Source organism: Budorcas taxicolor, chromosome 8 (genome assembly GCF_023091745.1).
Source record: "Budorcas taxicolor isolate Tak-1 chromosome 8, Takin1.1, whole genome shotgun sequence".
NCBI classification, from domain to species: domain Eukaryota; kingdom Metazoa; phylum Chordata; class Mammalia; order Artiodactyla; family Bovidae; genus Budorcas; species Budorcas taxicolor.
In genome coordinates, this window is record NC_068917.1 from 78,429,471 (window position 1) to 78,445,597 (window position 16,127).

Consider the following 16,127-nt stretch of genomic DNA (forward strand, 5'->3'; position numbering starts at 1 on the left):
CCTGCTGACTGTATAGCACTTCTCCATCTTTGGCTACAAAGAACATAATCAATCTGATTTTGGTACTGACCATTTGGTGATGTCCACATGTAGAGCTGTCTCTTGTGTTGTTGGAAAAGGGTGTCTGGTATGACAAGCATGTTCTCTTGACAAGACTCTGTTAGCCTTTGCCCTGCTTCATTTTGTACTTCAAGGCCAAACTTGCTTGTTATTCCGGGTTATCTCTTGACTTCCTACTTTTGCATTCCAATGCCCTATGATTACACAGACATCTTTTTTTAGTGTTGGTTCTAGAAGGTTTTATAGGTCTTCATGGAACCATTCAACATCAGCTTCCTCAGCATCAGTACTGTGGCATAGACTTGAATTACTGTAATACTGAATGATTTACCTTGGAAACGAAATAAGACCATTCTGTTGTTTTCGAAATTGTACTCAAGTACTGGATTTCAGATTCTTTTGTTGACTATGAGGGCTATTCCATTTCTTCTAAGGGATTCTTGCCTACAGTAGTAAATATAATGGTCATCTGAATTAAATTTGCCCATTCTCAGCCATTTTAGTTCAGTGATTCCTAGAGATGTTGATGTTCAGCACTGCCATCTCTTGCTTGACTATGTCCAATTTACCTTGATTCATGGACCTAACATTCCAGGTTCCTATGCAATATTGTTCTTTATAACATTAGACTTTACTTTCACCACCAGATACATCCACAACTGAGTGTTGTTTCCTCTTGGCCCAGCTGCTTCATTCTATCTGGAGCTATTAGTAATTGCCCTCCCTTCTTCCCCAGTAGCATACTGGACACCTTCCAACCTGAGGGGTCAGGTAATCTTCCAGTGTCATATCTTTTTGCCTTTATATACTGTTCATATTCTTATGGCAAGAATACTGGACTGGGTTGCCATTTCCTCCTTCACTGGATCTTCTGTCAGAACTCTTCACTATGACCTGGCCGTCTTGGGTGGTCCTGCACAGCATGGCTCATAGCTTTATTGAGTTATGAAAGCCCCTTCATCACAACAAGGCTGTGATCCACTTTGCTGTACACCAAAAACTAATACAACAATGTAAATCTACTCCAATAAAATTTTTTTAAATAGATACGCTTTGTATCACATTTCTTTCCATGTCACAAAAAGTCCAGCTCCTCCCTTCTTCTGCGATAATGATCAGAATCACTCCAGGAACTTTAAGAAATATAGATACCTGAGCCCCATCCCAGATCCATAAGAAAACAAAAAAAACAGGGACTTCTCTGGTGGTTCAGTTGTTAAGAGTCTGCCTCCCAATGCAGGAGACATGGGTTTGATCCCTGGTTCAGGAAGATTCCACACGCCATGAAGCAACTATGCCCATGTACCACAACTACTGAGTCTGTGCTCTCGAGCCCATGATCTGCAACTACTGAAGCCTGCATGCTCTAGAGTCTGTGCTCTGCAACAGGAGAAGCCACCTCAATGAGAAGCCCGTGCACCACAACTTGAGAGTAGCTTCCGCTCATCATAATGAAAGAAAGCCCATGCACATCAATGAAGACTCATTGCAATCAAAAAAATGAATTTTTTAAAAAAAGTACTCTATAAATGTATTCATTATGCAGTACACAGATTCTGTAAAGCATTTACTAAGTGCCCAAAAAACAGCAGGCATAGTGATCAACCTATAGCATTTTAAAATACTTTCCTTATAAAAAATTTCAAACATCACAAAAGTAAACAGAATTGTACCATGAACTCCCATGTTATCTACCCATAGATTCTTCAGTTATCAAAATTTCCCACACTTGCTTCTCCTATTCTTTCCTTTCCTGAAATATTTTAAAAGTAAATCCTAGATATGTCATTTTACTTCTAAATTTTCTAAACAGATATTTTCTTATGTAACCCTAGTGCCGTTATTATACCTAGTAAGTTTTTTTGTTTTTTTTTTTTTTACTTTATTTTACTTTACAATACTGTATTGGTTTTGCCATACATCAACATGAATCCGCCATGGGTGTACATGAGTTCCCAATCCTGAACCCCCCTCCCACCTCCTTCCTCATACCATCTCTCTGGGTCATCCCAGTGCACCAGCCCCAAGCATCCTGTATGCTGCATCGAACCTAGACTGGCCATTTGTTTCCTACATGATGTTATACAAAGATGCCACAAAAAAGAAAACTACAGGCCAATATCACTGATGAACATAGATGCAAAAATCCTTAACAAAATTCTAGCAATCAGAATCCAACAACACATTAAAAAGATCATACACCATGACCAAGTGGGCTTTATCCCAGGGATGCAAGGATTCTTCAATATCCACAAATCAACCAATGTAATTCACCACATTAACAAACTGAAAAATAAAAGCCATATGATTATCTCAATAGATGCAGAGAAGGCCTTTGACAAAATTCAACATCCATTTATGATTAAAACTCTCCAGAAAGCAGGAATAGAAGGAACATACCTCAACACGATAAAAGCTATATATGACAAACCCACAGCAAACATTATCCTCAATGGTTAAAAATTGAAAGCATTTTCCCTAAAGTCAGGAACAAGACAAGGGTGCCCACTTTCACTACTACTATTCAACACAGTTCTGGAAGTTTTGGCCACAGAAATCAGAGCAGAAAAAGAAATAAAAGGAATCCAAATTGGAAAAGAATAAGTAAAACTCTCACTGTTTGCAGATGACATGATCTTCTACATAGAAAACCCTAAAGACTCCACCAGAAAATTACCAGAGCTAATCAATGAATATAGTAAAGTTGCAGGATATAAAATCAACACACAGAAATCTGTTGCATTCCTATACATTAATAATGAGAAAGAAGAAAAAGAAATTAAGGAAACAATTCCATTCACCATTGCAACGAAAAGAATAAAATACTTAGGAATATATCTACCTAAAGAAACTAAAGACCTATATATAGAAAACCTAGTAAGTTTAAAAATAATTCTTTGGTATCTTATACTCAGTCCATAATATAATTTACCCAATTATCTAAAAGAAAATCTCTATTTATATTTAAATATATAATGCATATATATCTTAAAGTATCTTTTTACAAAAGTATTTTTTTGTTCAAATCAGAATAAAAACAAGGATTGTGAATTTCATTGTTATGTCTCCTTTTTTCTCACAGGGCAGTACCCCATTCTTTCTTTTTTCCTTTATATTCCACTGACTTAACACAGAAACCAAATATGTCCTAAGTATGGGATATATTACACTAAAAAAATTCCTCATTGTTCATCTGAAATTCACATTTAACTAAGTGTCCTATTTTATGCTGGCTTAAGCTGGCAACTCTATATTTGAATCAAGTTCCACAATTTGGGCAAAAATATTTCATAGGTGTTACCATGTGCTTCATAGTATATCACACCAGAATACATTCAATGTCTGCAAATTGCAGACTGATTTCCTTCATTGCAATCTCATCAACCAATTAATCCAATGGTTTCGTCCACTGATGACTTATCTGCCTCAATCATTTCACTGGGATTGCAAAATGGTGGTTTTCTGAATCTATCACTCTTTTTGGAATTTTCCTATAAAGAAAAACTTTCTGTCAACAACTAGGGCTATTTGATTATCCAAAATAGAGTTAGCACATGAAGGCAGGCATGAGTATTCTTTCTTTTTAATTTCTAATTTTCAGAGTTAAGTAGTGGCTAGTTATTTTGGATGGTATCCAATGAGGAGTTCTGGAGTTTTGCTTTTCTTTTTTTGGGAGGTGGGGGGGTTCAAATTCACTATTAACTCATGGGTTTTTATATATTTCAAGTGTTTCAATCAATTTTCTTAGTCTTGAGAGCCAAAATCTAAAATCAGCTTTTTTTCAAGAAATATGTATTTCTGTTTTGGAAGTAACTGCCCTTTGTCCCACATCCAGCTAAAGGTTATGTATGCCTGTCTTAAGCAGAGAGGGCCTGGGCATTAGCAAAAAAGGGGAAAGAATGAGCACAACCACACTGGCTTTTATCTTCCTTTTGCAGATAGGAAGAATTCTATACAGCCACAAGTAGCTAATCTAGAATAGACACTACTTACTGCCTATCACTTACGTAGAGCCAGACATCCTGGAATGGGAAGTCAAGTGAGCCTTAGGAAGCATCTCTACAAACAAAGCTAGTGGAGGTGGTGGAATTCCCAGTTGAGTTATTTCAAATCCTAAAAGATGATGCTGTGAAAATACTGCACTCAATATGCCAGCAAATTTGGAAAAATCAGCAGTGGCCACAGGACTAGAAAAGGTCAGTTTTTATTCCGATCCCAAAAAAAGGCAATGCCAAAGAATGCTCAAACTACTGCACAATTGCACTCATATCACACGCTAGTAAAGTAATGCTCAAAATTCTCCAAGCCAGGCTTCAGCAATATGTGAATCGTGAACTTCCTGATGTTCAAGCTGGTTTTAGAAAAGGCAGAGGAACCAGAGATCATATTGCCAACATGCGCTGGATCATCAAAAAAGCAAGAGAGTTCCAGAAAAACATCTATTTCTGCTTTATTGACTATGCCAAAGCCTTTGACTGTGTGGACCACAATAAACTGTGGAAAATTCTTCAAGAAATGGGAATACCAGACCACCTGACCTGTCTCTTGAGAAATCTGTATGCAGGTCAGGAAGCGACAGTTAGAACTGGACATGGAACAACAGACTGATTCCAAATAGGAAAAGGAGTACCTCAAGGCTGTATATTGTCACCCTGCTTATTTAACTTATACACAGAGTACATCTTGAGAAACACTGGGCTGGAAGAGCACAAGCTGGAATCAAGATTGCCAGGAGAAATATCAATAACCTCAGATATACAGATGACACCACCCTTATGGCAGAAAGTGAAGAAGAACTAAAGAGCCTCTTGATGAGAATGTAAGAGGAGAGTGGAAAAAGTTGGCTTAAAGCTCAACATTCAGAAAACGAAGATCATGGCATCTGGTCCCATCACTTCATGGCAAATAGATGGGGAAACAGTGGAAACAGTGTCAGACTTTATTTTGGGGGGCTCCAAAATCACTGCAGATGGTGATTGCAGCCATGAAATTAAAAGACGCTTACTCCTTGGAAGGAAAGTTATGACCAACCTAGACAGCATATTAAAAAGCAGACATTACTTTGTCAACAAAGGTCTGTCTTGTCAAGGTTATAGTTTTTCCAATAGTCATGTATGGGTGCGAGAGTTGGACATCCAAAGAAAGCTGAGCACAGAAGAATTGATGCTTTTGAGCTGTGGTGTTGGAGAAGGCTCTTGAGAATCCCTTGGACTGCAAGGAGGTCCAACCAGTCCACTCTAAAGATCATCAGTCCTGGGTGTTCATTGGAAGGACTGATGTTGAAGCTGAAACTCCAATACTTTGGCCACCTGATGCAAAGAACTGACTCATTGGAAAAGATCCTGATGCTGGGAAAGATTGAGGGCAGGAGGAGAAGGGGACGACAGAGGATGAGATAGTTGGACGGCATCCCTGACTCAATGGACATGAGTTTGGGTAAACTCCAGGAGTTGGTGATGGACAAGGAGGCCTGGCGTGCTGTGGTTCATGGGGTTGCAAAGAGTCGGACATGACTGAGTGACTGAACTGAACTGAACTGAACTACTGTATATTTGAGTTACTAAATATTCTCTCTAGGTCAATTTCTGACTTCAGTGTCAACTCCAAAAATTAGTTGTGGCTTCTGGAAAGCTTTATTAAGAAGGATGTTGAGGCATTTACAATCATTAATAGAAAACAAGATGAGAATTTGGGGGCTGGGAAGGGCAAGTCATTTCCATTTTATTTCTTGCAGCCCTTCTTACATACTGAAGTTAAAAATGTACCACCGACACCTTTGTCGCACTGTGACAATAAGGATGTCAGTGTAGTTCGTCAGTATAAAAGTGACAGGATATAATAATCACTAAGAAGTGGAAGGACCAGACAATGGAATATAGATAAAAATTTTTAGTAAATTAAGTATTTTAAGAAATCTGTCTGTTTTAAACATCCCCTACTATTACTAGTTTATAAAGATTCAGATAAAAATAGCAAACTGATAAAAGATGAGTTAGAAGTCAAGGTGGATGACTATTGATTTTGCTTAGTGTTTGAGCTTTCCTGTTACATTAGCTATAACTTCACTGGTTTGCTTTTCTCTCTTCCTGTACCCATGGTAAATAATCCAAATCTATTTCAATTCTTTCTCTCTTTTTTTTTTGGTGAACCACAAGGCACAAGGATCCTAGTTCCCTATCAGGGATAGAATCTATTCCCCTGCAGTGCGTCCTAACCATGGACTGCCAGGGAATTTCCCTCAATTCTTTCTTATTAAGCTCTGAAACAGCTTCAAAATCTCCTTTTGGGTGTGAGTGCACGACAGGGTACAATTCCATGAGTTCTGACAGTTGTAAACACCTGTAAAACCATCACCACAATTAAAATACAGAATATTTCCATCACCTTCAGAAGATTCGTCACATTTCTTTGCACTGCATCCTACCCTCTGCCCTTGGCCCTAGCCAACGACTGATCTGACTCCTTGGAAAAGACCTTGATGTTGGGAAAGACTGAAGGCAGGAGAAGGGGATGCCAGATAATGAGATGGCTGGATGGCATCACCGACTCGATGGACATGAGTTTGAGCAAGCTCCAGGAGTTGGTGATAGACAGGAAAGCCTGGCGTGCTGAGTCCATGGGGTTGTAGAGTCAGACATGATTGAGCGACTGAATTGATCTGTATGATGTTTCTGTCATTACATATGTTTGCTTTTCTGAAAGCTTATGTAAATGGAAGTATACAATATATTCTCTTTTGTATCTGGGTTCTTTTATTTAGCATAATGATTATGAGATTCATCCATAATGCACATGTCACACCCTCATTTTACTCAGGAGGAAAAAGACTAGAATAAATCAGTGAATTGCCCAAGTTTTAACACAGCTCTCAAGGAACAGTTCTCAGATTCAAACTTAGGTCTTCTCGTGGCTAGTCCCATGTTCTCTGCACTATTCCATGAGGCCTCCATCAAAAGCAGCTGCAAAGACAGCTCCCCGCCAGCTCCCCTAAGACGCCCACTATGTACCCTGCTCAGCAGAATGGCTGCCTCCTGCAGATCTGTGCTGCAGCATGGTATCTCTCACAGCTGCCACCACCAGGAAAATGTCCTGCAAATCAGTAAAACCCAATGGAGGCCAGATGGGCAGATTTTTACATGAGGGCCCACTCACGTTCAATGCCACAAGTATGCACAGTGCTCCTTTGTGACTCAGAGAATGCTAGGTCTCAGCTGTTGGGGTAACAATCAGAAATAGAGTCTTGGAAGAAATCCAACTGGCAGAAATTCAAATTTTCTTATCCTGGTGGCAGAGAAAATAAACTGGAAGGGGAATTCATGCAACTTTATACACAATTAAGGAAGCTGATTCACATTCCAGGATGTGGATAAGATCCAACTATTTAACATGTCCCCTCAAACTTTTCATTCATCTATCTAAACTATGTAACTCTACCCACCTAAACTGCCTGAAACTGAAGTTGGAATCAGATAACTCTCAGTCATTTAGCTGTGTAACCTTGGGCAAAATCACTTAGTTTCTCTGAGTTTCATTTCCCCCTCTCAAAGGATGTGATAAAATATTTATGTAAAACTAACTTGAAAATTTTAAAGTACTCCATAAAAATGGAGCCATGCTCTTACTCAGCACTGGGTCACTATGCCTGGTTTGTAAGAAGTGTTGACTTATTAGAAACAGATACATCATATTAAAGATTTTTAGAACTATTAAAAGGTGGTTTCTATTATTTGATTTATAAAAAGTTGAGTATGTAAGAGATTCAAAAGGTAAGAGATTAGAGATATGGAAGTAGAGGAATTATACTTGCAAAATACACTAATTAATAGCAGTACTATGTGTAGGCTTCTACTAACTTATTATTTCATCGATAACAACTGTACAAATACTTTCCTCTCCTTCACTGACAGGGGGATTCTTTACCACTGCACCAGCAGGAAAGTCCAAACACTTAGTTACTATGTATTATATAGAGATATTAGATGATGCTACATACCAAAATACTAAGGTATAATTTATGTATAACAAACCAGACCAATTTTAGAACAGTTTCATAAGTTCTGACAAATACATACTTGTGTAACCACTATATCAATCAAAACACCAATACAACCAAGACAGTCCCATCAAAAGATTTCCCAGCGCCCTTGGGAGTCAATACTCTCCTCCACCCATGGTCCCAGCTAATCTTTGATTTGCTTTCTGTCACTATGGCGAGTGTATTTTCTGCAATTTTTCATAAAATAAAATCATATAGTGTCATTGTTAGTTTAAATCTATTTAATATACAAAGACTGAAATTTGGGGGATTTTTCCCTTCCTAGGTCTTTGGGAAAAAGTTAAAATGATTATACTATTTTTCATAGCTCTTTTTTCACTGACCTAAATGACATCTGCTAATAAGGAAAAATTTTCTTATATCAGTCTAATTTAACAGAAAAATGAATAGTGAAACAAATTTGAAGAAAATATCACAATCTACTGCTGCTTGACTGTATAAATGTCAATTCAAAATCTCAATTTTCTTTTTTTAAAAAAGTATTTATTTATTTGGCTGCACCAGGTCTTAGTTGCAGCACATGGGATCTTCCCTGTACCGTGTGGGATCTAGTTCCCTGACCAGGGATCAAACCCAGGGCCCCTGCATTGGGAGCCCAGAGTCTTAGCCATTGGATCATCACAGAAGTCCCTTAAGACTATTTAATATTTCCAATAGGTTATTGCTCACTATAAAAGTAGACAACCCAAATCTAAGGTCTATATATTCCTGGTCAATCAGAAAAACGGCGAAAATCGCCCAAGTTCTAAAGCAGCCAAGCTATTATCAGTTTCTCAAATTCATGTTACATTTCAAATACTTAAATTATCAAAGAGAAAAAGGAAAAAAAGGGTCAATACACCCCCCCAGAACATCATTAAACTTTAATAACTTTTTTGAGATATAATAAAACATTTACTTCTGTAATTAACAAAAACAAAATTAATCACGGAAGAAATCAAGAAAAGGTATTGAAAGTTTCTGTGGAAATTTAGGCTGTGGTTAAGAGCTGTTAAGAAGGTACAGGCTGAATTATTTTTTAGACTCTTGTAGCACAGAATGAAATCTCAAGAGCTTTGTTGAATAAATTAGAAGAGCATTCCGAACATGTTCCAGGTGGGCGTTTATGGCCATAGTTTTTAAGAAGTAATTCAATATAAACCTAATAATGCATAAACTAAAGCCAGTTTCATTTTATTAAGAATATTAGGAACTCTACCCTCACTTATTTTAAATAAATCACCCTGTTTAAAACAGAAAGAAAATCTGACTCAATTGTCCATGTATTTCACATATCAAATAATCTGTTATTTTTATAATGTTTAACTAAATAATTCTTTAAAGGGGTATTTATTTTTGTTTTAAAGAATACAATGAAGAGGAAAGTAAAATGTGGTTTTGGGTAACTTTTATGGTAGAAAAAACAAAAGTTGGTAACATTTGTGTGTCACAGACTTTTTAAAAGAAAAATATTCAAAGTTAATTCAGAAATAACTCATATTCTCAAGTTTTAAAAAATTCACTCCATTCAACAACAAAATTTCAAATTATTTATGCTGAGCAATCCCGGAAACAACTAAAATTTCACCAATGCTACAAATAACCAGATCATTTGTGAGGTAATTAAAAACACACACACAGTAAATAGAACTTAAATATAATTAATCCTAGATCAAACCTGACAAATAAAACTTACAAGCTCTTTAAAAGACCATTAAATTTTAAAATAAATATTCCACATGGACAAGCCTTTTAAGGACACTTTTAGGAAGTTATTTATAATGTAAGTGTAAAAGAGTAATATTTACTTCTAAATATGATTCGATTATGTTAGAGGAAACATTTTTAATGATATGGCAGAGAACATAAAGCTTTCCAGAAAGAGAAAATAAGGGGCAGTGAGGCAGGTTATCTTCACTAAGGGGAAAAAGATGTGGCAGAAGAGAAAACAAATTAAAGAAGGGAGAGTTATGGAGAACATTCAGAACAAAGGATTATGGGGGTAAAGAACACTGAAAAACAGTGTGGTGTTTTGAGTGTTTATATAGCCTACAACCAACCAACTCAACTCTTAGGTATATTCCTTAGAAAAACCTCTGCACGGGAGCTTCATGAGGCACACACAGAAAATGTTCAGAGCAGCACTGTTCACAAAAGCCAAAAACAACATAACCTGAATGCCCACTGGCAGGAGGATGAACAAACTTGGGTATATTCAAACAATGGAACATTATACAGCAGTGGTAAGAGAACAAACTATACTGAACAACTTATCAAATCTCAGAAACATCATGAGGAAAAAAACAAATCCCAGAAAACAATGTCCCTTTTCCTAAGGCTTCAAAAGCAAGCAAATCCACTGCATTATTTAGGTATCAAAATAGAAAATGTAGGATAAAGGTTATTTCTGATGGAAGAGCAAGAAAATGGTGAACAGGAAGAGAATACAGGATATTATCCACTAGGTCTTAGGTATTTATTCATTTTGTATTATGCTTTGTAACTTACATATATATGCTTCATAATACCCTTTGGAATGTAGCACATAATATTTACATTAAGATACAGGGGGAAAAAAGAATCCTACAGCTTTCCCCTTCAACAGAGACCATCCTGTCTATAGCTGATCTAGGGCATCAGAGGATGAGATGGCTGGATGGCATCACTGATGCAATGGATGTGAACTTGGGCAAACTTTGGGAGATGACTGGAGGACATGGAGGCCTGGCATGCTGGAGACAATGGGGTTGCAAAGAGTTGGACATGACTGGGAGACTAAACAACAACAACAAAGTCTATAATACTAGGCCCATGAAGGATTTCCTCACACCTTGTAGTCTGGCTTGAATGTTTAAAACATTTTAAAATTTCAATATTTAAAAAGCAGGAACAATTAAAATTAAGTTATGGCTGTACTCTTTAGAAGGACATATACTACCCTATACACCATAGTCCCCCTGCTCCCCATTCCTTTATACCTACCAACTTTATTCATTTCCATTAATTGGTTAGCCCTGTGTACATCAGAGTTTGAGAACTAGGATCTGCTTCAACACCTTCATTTTATGTGGTATCTGAGGCACTGAATGATTAAGTGACTTGCCTAAGGTTACACAGCTTTGATAGGCTAAACCTCAGTGGTCTTTTCAAACACCTTACTATTTTCCACTTTCTATTTACTGAGTTATATATGTTTTAAATGAATATACTGTTTCTGAAAGTAAGGGACTACATAGGCAGGTCAGCAGGCATTAGAACATACTATATGCTCTCATTAATATAGAGGTGATGTGAAATATTATTCAAGGACTAAAATAGCTTCTGACTGACAAGAAGTATTTCTTTATCTAAGTTCCCCTAAATTGTGACAATAGCCACTTAAAAAATACATACCTATATAACAACTGTATTGAGATATAATTCATATACCATACAACTAACCCATTTAATGTTCCAAAGCCTTTTAGTATATACCTTTTTAGTATGTGTAGTACTAAACCACCAATCCACCTGGCCCTAGGTAATAATGACCACTTTAAAAGTCACAAAGTCACACAGTAGTGTTAGTAACTGCATACAATACAAATCCAATATTCTCAATGAAACTGCATTAAGACGTCTGTATACCCTACAATAGGCATAAGATCCCTAATTAAGAACACAAGAATTCAATGTTGCCAGTGGGAGGTTAAAAGGTGGATAACAGAGTATATACTCTTCCTCCAACAAGGGAATTAAGTTATTTCAAGCTCCAGATATTGTTCTATCTATAGACCATTGGTCTTAAGAAAGGGATACTAGACACCTGCTTAAAACAACAGCTGCAAAGGGATAAGAATATGATTCCTAATGTAATTCTTAAGGCTAGATGTGAACTTTGGGATACAAATCATATGAGTTATACCCAAAAGTACCTTGTGAAAGATTATTTTTGCAACTGAAAAAAAAAAGTTTCAAGGTGTATGGTTAAGTAGCTAATGCTTTGCAATTACTGCAATTTCATTCAAGAGCCCCACTATGACACTTTAAAATTTCTAAGTTTGGTGCAAAGCATGGAAGCAATCACCTAAAAATAAGCATAACAAAACTGCTGGACTCAGTTATTTTAAAACAGTGCAAGTATTGCTCTCTCTAAATACAGAGGTTTAATTTTGAAAGAATTCCCTGCAACAGGTGGTAACCAATATTGGGTTTAAACTCAGTGTTTTATTTTTTAAATCTTGGTCTAATCCAATTATGGTGGTGCTAGTGGTAAAAAGCTTACCTGCCAATGCAGGAGATGTAAGAGACATGGATCTGATCTTTGGGTTGGGAAGATGCCTGGAGGAGGGCATGGCAACCCACTCCAGTATTCAAGCCTGGAGAATCCCATGGACAGAGAAGCCTGGCAGGCTACACACAGGGTTGCACAGAGTCGGACACCACTGAAGCAACAGTGCACATGTACAATCCAATTGTAGATGCTGGTCACTTTCAGATTTGTTGTCATTTTGCAGTTATAAAATATTTATCATAAAATACATCTCACATGGTTAATAGCTATTACAATATAGCTATATTTGTATCATTACATAACTTTATATAATATATAGTTATGGTTTCCTATAATGATATTTTTGTAGAAAAAATAACTATTATAGTTTTTATAAATTACTAAGATGATAAGAGATTCTTTTACTCAGGGTTATACTCTCTTGGGAACTGTTACCACAATGGCACTAGAAATTATTTCTAAAGGAATGCTGCTGAGAAAACAAAGAACAACTAAAACAACTAAAACAATTCACTGGGATCTGATGCTGGGACAGACTAAGGCGGGAGGAGAAAGGGACGACAGAGGATGAGGTGGCTGGATGGCATCACTGACTCAATGGACGTAAGTCTGAGTAAACTCCGGGAGTTGGTGATGGACAGGGAGGCCTGGCGTGCTGTAGTCCACGGGGTCTCAAAAGAGTTGGACACAACTGAGCAATTGAACTGAACTGAATTAATTCTGCTACCTGATTAATCTTCCAAGACTTTTTGTGAGAGATGGCAATTATCATCACCTCGCTTTATATAAATGAAACCAATCCATAAATTTATTAAAAACAGCTATATGAATTTGTTTTGACAGCAATCAGATATCTGTATGTTGGCTACACAATTCTATACCACTAGTTCTAAGTTCTAACCAATCAAATCTCAACATAAGCAGGAAACTTAAAAGACTATAATAGACACTACTATTCCCCATTGCTTGTGAAATCTCTACTAGTCGTTTTGGCCTGGATATCGTGCAATATTATTCACCAGCTACTTCAGAATCTCAGTGTACCTTTATCTCACCTCACAATAAAACTAACCATCTTATAGTATCTTTTCCACCAACCTGCAGCAAAAATATGCAGGTATCACATCAAAATGTCCTCAAGAGTGAACATCCAAACTATCTGTCAATAACTAAACTCATTAACTCCCCACAAAATCTGTTCCTCCATTTCTCTGTGCCTTGGAGAAGTGGGGGCTGGGGTGAGGTAAGTGACAAAATACCACCTATCTAGACACTCAGAGCTAAACAGGGAAGCATCTTTAGACTCCTTCCCCTTTAATCCCAAACCTAATCAACAGGTCCAGTCAATTTAATCTCCCAAGTATCTGTCACATCTCCCCTTAGATATCCTCATTCCTACTACCACAGAAATGGTTCAGCCTCAGACGGTGGTTCACCTAGATCATCACGTGCCTCTTAACTGCTGTCCTCACCTCCAGTTTTGCCCCCTCCAAGCCACTGACTGCACTAGAGAACCAGATCATTATTTTGAAAGCACAGTTATGACCATGCTGCTCCCTTATTTAAAACCTTTCAGTGGCATCCTATCTAAAGGCCAAAATCCAAGTTCCTTAGCATGTCCTACAAAGCTTCTCATGCTGGGAAAGATTGAGGGCAGAAGGAGAAGGGGGCAACAGAAGATGAAATGGTGGGATGGCATCACTGACTCAATGGACATGAGTTTGAACAACTAATAGTACGAGACAGGGAAGCCTGGTGTGCGGCAGTCCAGGGGACCGCGGAAGAGTCAGACACAACAACAAAGCTCTACAGTCTAGCTCATTCCTCTCCCCACTTCCCTCCTTAGTTCAGTCAACTTCTTAGACTGTTATCTCTGCATTTATACACACTGTACTCTTAAATGGCCTCCTCTGACTCTCATCAAACCTCACTTTTTCTCTTACCCACTGATTAAAACACAAATGAGTTTTTTCTGGTTTCCCCAGATGCGGTTGGATTTCCCTTCTATGTTCATATCATACTTTTTGCATATTTCTATTATTGAAGCTACATTCTGTTATAATTATCTATGAGTATGTCTATTTTCTTCACTAGAATATCATCTTGTGGTCAAGGAATGTGTCTTATTAATCTTTTTATCCCTAGAACCTAAAGAGTCCTGGGAATAATAAACATTCAATAATTATTCAATGCATAAATATCCCTACACTATTTTTAAAACTATAAAAAAGCATTTGATACCATTTGCAGTCACAGGTAGTAGAAACTTTTATATCAGGCATAGTTTGATTACTTAGGAAAACTATAGCAGAGTTGGCAGTGCCTTGACTCACTGCTTCTGAGCAAGAAAATGAAAGAAGTTCCTATCACACAAACGAATTGCTATGGACAAAGCTATGGTTACAGTAATAAAAACCTTTCATCTAGTCACCTACTGTTAAACAGGCAAAAAATGATAGTGACTTGGAAGAGATTTTTGCTTTTGTGAGGATTAACTGGGATAATGTAATAAAGTGCTAAATAAGCAATCAAATAACATAAGCACTCAAAAAAAAACAAACAAAGACTAAGAATAGAAGATATACATTGGTCTCTGCCTTGAGATCCTGGTACAGAGCTCCTAAAACCCTTGTAATTTCCCAAGTGATAACAGCACTAGGAGTATCTCTTAGTGGCAACTCTGGGTCAGCTCCTGGATGGAAAGACTAAACCACAAAGAGAAGCTTAGAATTTTCAGCCACTCTGGAGGCTCCTAGTCTCCAGAGATGGGAGAAGGGCTGGCAATGGAGTTAATAACTGATCATGTCTGTATGATAAAGCCTCCGTGAAAATCCCAAAAGTGCAGGGTTCAGAGAGCTTTCGGGTGGGCGTATTCATCCATACTGAGAGGGTGGCACATCCCAAATCCACAGGCACAGAAGCTCCTGCACTTGAAACCTCCCCTGTCTACCTCTTCATCTGACTGTTATCTGAATCTTTTATCATATCCTTTAATATACTGGTCAACATCAGCGTTTCTCTGAGTTCTGGGAGCTACTGCAGCAAATTAATTGAACCTGAGGAGGGGGCTTGGGAACCTCCAATTCGTAGTCAAATCTGACAGAAGTTGTGGGTATCTGAGGACTTAATACTTGTAACTGGTATCTCAAGTGATATGGGACCAGTCTTGGATCCCTTAACCTCTAGGATCTGACACTACCTCCAGGTAAACAGTGCTGGATTGAGGTAAATTGCAGAACACCCAGCTGGTGTCATGGAGAATTGTTCTGGCGGGGAGGGGGAACCCTGACACATGTGGTTTTTCCCTACACAGGAAAAAAGACATACTGGTGGAAAAATGAATTTTTCCAGTATGAATGGTACCTATTAGTTTATGCTTATGGAAAAGTCTTCTTGTTTAATAGGATGATGAACATCAAAGTCCTTGAGACATCATCTTGGGAAGTATATAATGATTACAACAAAATACAAGTAGAAATCCATCACTCATTTAACAATATCTGTTGATGACCTACTCTGAACAAATTATGAATAGGCTTGCTGAACCAGTGCAGGAAACTGGATTAATTTATCAATTAAACAGATCTGAGAAGAATATTTCAACTCACTTTACAAACAACAAAACTGGAGCCCAGAGAAAGAAACTGCTGTTTCTCCTCAATGGGAAGATGAGAGAACCATACCCTAGTTTGCCCCAAGGCCATACTATGAATAGTTAAAAGATTTTCATTTACAACAGAAACCAAAAGTTTTTAACGA